This window comes from Penaeus vannamei, chromosome 34 (assembly GCF_042767895.1).
Source record: "Penaeus vannamei isolate JL-2024 chromosome 34, ASM4276789v1, whole genome shotgun sequence".
In the NCBI taxonomy this organism is placed as follows: domain Eukaryota; kingdom Metazoa; phylum Arthropoda; class Malacostraca; order Decapoda; family Penaeidae; genus Penaeus; species Penaeus vannamei.
Window position 1 is genome coordinate 8,025,968 of NC_091582.1, and position 386 is coordinate 8,026,353.

A 386-nucleotide genomic window follows, 5' to 3' on the forward strand; every position below is an offset into this window, starting at 1 on the left:
ATAAACACATATAAATCCTAAACGCACCATCTAGCATACTCTTGTAGGACCCATCTCTCGGGCTCCTACAATATACGTATATTTATTATATATATGTCGAAATCATTATTGATCTGACATTTAAAAGATGCATTGCTTATGATTGTAAAGATGTATGGACCCCAAAAAACGTTTCTTAATAAATCTTAATATTTTGAAGACGTATCAATATGGTAAAATTTCGTGTTAGAGTATATAATAATGATGAATGGTTGGTTTGTTTAAATGTTAATAATTCAATGGGGAGAAAATAATAAATAATTTGGCCTAACAGCTTTTTGTCAGACAAGTCTTGGCTTTCACCCTGACCACAGAGAGAAAGATTGGTTGATAAAATGAGGAGACAC